Source organism: Dermacentor albipictus, chromosome 7 (genome assembly GCF_038994185.2).
Source record: "Dermacentor albipictus isolate Rhodes 1998 colony chromosome 7, USDA_Dalb.pri_finalv2, whole genome shotgun sequence".
Lineage (NCBI taxonomy): Eukaryota > Metazoa > Arthropoda > Arachnida > Ixodida > Ixodidae > Dermacentor > Dermacentor albipictus.
The window spans coordinates 121,706,656-121,709,475 of NC_091827.1; the positions used below are offsets into that span (position 1 = coordinate 121,706,656).

General features: G+C 47.1%; 1 long non-coding RNA gene across 1 annotated transcript; it reads right to left on the minus strand.

Annotated features, from left to right (window-relative positions):
- Positions 1 to 1,806: 1,806 nt before the first annotated feature.
- LOC139047600 (uncharacterized) lies at positions 1,807 to 2,376 on the minus strand. Its single transcript, XR_011507249.1, has 3 exons — positions 2,239 to 2,376; positions 1,947 to 2,006; positions 1,807 to 1,851 (listed from the first exon to the last, which is right to left on the minus strand). It is a non-coding gene; the product is annotated as an uncharacterized lncRNA (long non-coding RNA).
- Between the last annotated feature and the right edge of the window lie 444 nt (positions 2,377 to 2,820).

Sequence of the window (2,820 nt, forward strand, 5' to 3'; positions counted from 1 at the left end):
ACATGTTAGACGCAAGAACAGGGGAAAAAGGTTGGCTACTAGCCGCACAACAGCTCTGAACGCACCTTTAGCGATGGCTGGTTGATGAAGGACTCCACGGGACATGCTTGGTACAGGCTTTGTTGGGGGCAGAACAGCAACATGCTAGACGCAAGAACAGGGGAAAAAGGTTGGCCATTAGCTGCACAACAGCTCTGAACGCAACTCTAGCGATGGCTGGCTGATGAAGGACTCCACGGGACGTGCTTGGTACAGGCTCTGTTGGGGGCAGAACAGTAACACGTTAGACGCAGGAACATGGACAAAAATTCCGCCATTAACTGCACAACAGCTGTGAACGCACCTCTAGCGATGGCTGGCTGCTGAAGGGCTCCACAGGATGTGCTTGCTACAGGCTCTGTTGGGGGCAGAACAGTAACACGTTAGAGGCAGGAACATGGCCAAAAATTCGGCCATTAACTGCACAACAGCTGTGAACGCACCTCTAGCGATGGCTGGCTGCTGAAGGGCTCCACAGGACGTGCTTGCTACAGGCTCTGTTTTGGGGCAGAACAGCAACGCTTTAGACGCAGGAACACGGGCAAAAAGGTCAGCCATTAACTGCACAACAGCTCTGAACGCACCTCTAACGATGGCTAGCCGATGAAGGACTCCACGGTACGTGCTTGGTACAGGCTCTGTTGGGGGCAGAACAGTAACATGTTAGACGCAAGAACAGGGGAAAAAGGTTGGCCATTAGCCACGCAACAGCTCTGAACGCACCTCTAGCGATGGCTGGCTCATGAAGGACTCAATGGGACATGCTTGCTAAAGGCTCTATTGGGGGCAGAACAGTAACACCTTAGACGCAGGAACATGGGCAAAAATTCGGCCATTAACTGCGCAGCAGCTGTAAACGCACCTCCAGCGATGGCTGGCTGCTGAAGGGCTCCACAGGACGTGCTTGCTACAGGCTCTGTTTTGGGGCAGAACAGCAAAGCTTTAGACGCAATAACACGGGCAAAAAGGTCAGCCATTAACTGCCCAACAGCTCTGAACGCACCTCTAGCGATGGCTGGCTCATGAAGGACTCCATGGGACATGCTTGCTACAGGCTCTGTTGGGGGCAGAACAGTAATGTTAATGTTAAATGCAACATGGGCAAAAAGTCAGTTGCACAGCTAGTGCTGGTACCAGGGTGTCTGGTTAAATTGAAGCCAGAATGGTACAATAGCTGAAATCGTTATTGCAAGGGCCAAGCACAACATTCTGCTGTAACAATTGCAATGACAGCATAGTCTTCGCGATTAGGGTGGGAGAATTTTTGAAGTTTAGAATATGAATAGAAGATCACACAAAAAGAACTGTTCAATATGTTGAAAAAACAGCAGTCATTGCTTGTTTAAACCTTGTTTGCAATTAGGCTTTTATCATAACTTAGAATTGGTTCCTAGTGGCTACACGCGTGGGAGCTGCTAATTATACCAAAATAAATATTCCTGATGAAAACATATGCATGTTCATTTGACTATCGAATATGCAGTACTTGCTCCTATTTTATTTAACATTAAAAATGTTTATATTTCGCCCACTTCTATTTAGAACATATTGCAAAGGGCACCCCGAAATGAAGGTACAGCGAGGTAGAAGTTACCTGGCAGAAGCGTGGGTTGCTGTTGCAGGGCCCAGGATGTACCTGGAAGTTCTGGCTCCACAAGGTATCCTGGCAACTCCGGACGGAGACATTCACGAGGCGCTGGCATAGAGAAAGCAGACATTACATCTGTGCACTAGCAGAAGCATGCCTTATATATAATCAGCTCGTACCTAAGGGGTCCAGTGTGCAGTATTCATGATCGATGAGGTGTGGACCTGAAAATTGATGAAGACGAGTTTATTGGGACATCCTTATGGGCAATGTTGCAAGAATTCAGGTGAGGCAAGGCTTACAAGTAGCGAATGCATACCTAAGGAACCCAGTTTGCAATATGCATGGTCAATCTGGTGTTGGCCGTGTTGAGAATCTTCTGCAAGGGATGAAAGTGACAAGCTTATTAGGACATCTTCATGGACAGTGACACAAATGGCTCTGTTGAACCACTGGCACAGTCGGTCAGAGGTGCTCTTTGGGTGCCCATGCCTGTGGGGTACGAAGTCTGACACTATGTGTGGTCATATTCGAAAGGTTGCGACTGGTGAGGTTGAAAACCTGCTATTTTCATGCACCATGCAAAGCTAGACCATACAAATTAACCATACCATGTATTGCTGCCGAGAATGACGAGACCTGCGGTGCATTTCCCCATGCCCCAGCTTGTGTCTCTGGGTCGATTGGAGATAATCTTCCTGCTGGGAAGGAAAAAAATGAGTGCCTAGGGCACCGATATGCAGGTGTAGTATTCGGTTCGCAAGTTTGGCAGTCTCCTGCAGCAATGATGCGAACCAATGTGTAGAAACTGGAGGGAGCACACGAAGGCTGCAAAATAGTAAAAAATATTGATGAGTTCTAATGGCATAAAACTTGTTAAACATGCTCTTCAGTACTACCGTTTCACCGGCGAAGATGTGCCTATGATTTGGCAGCTTTGATCTCTTGAGTGGGAGGAAAAATCATGAATGTGCAAAAAGTGTACGTGGGCTTGGGTCTAGTCAAGTGTAAAACTCTGAAAAGGAGAAGTGATACCTTGTATAAATGCGAAATCTGGAACTGCTAATTAGAAAAATATCTGGGCAATTCTTTTAACTCACTTAAGTGAGTAAAACTGGTAAAACAAGATGCCTTAGTTCTAGATCAAGTACAGGAACCGTTGGCATTTCAGTGCTTTTCTATGTCCCCCTGGT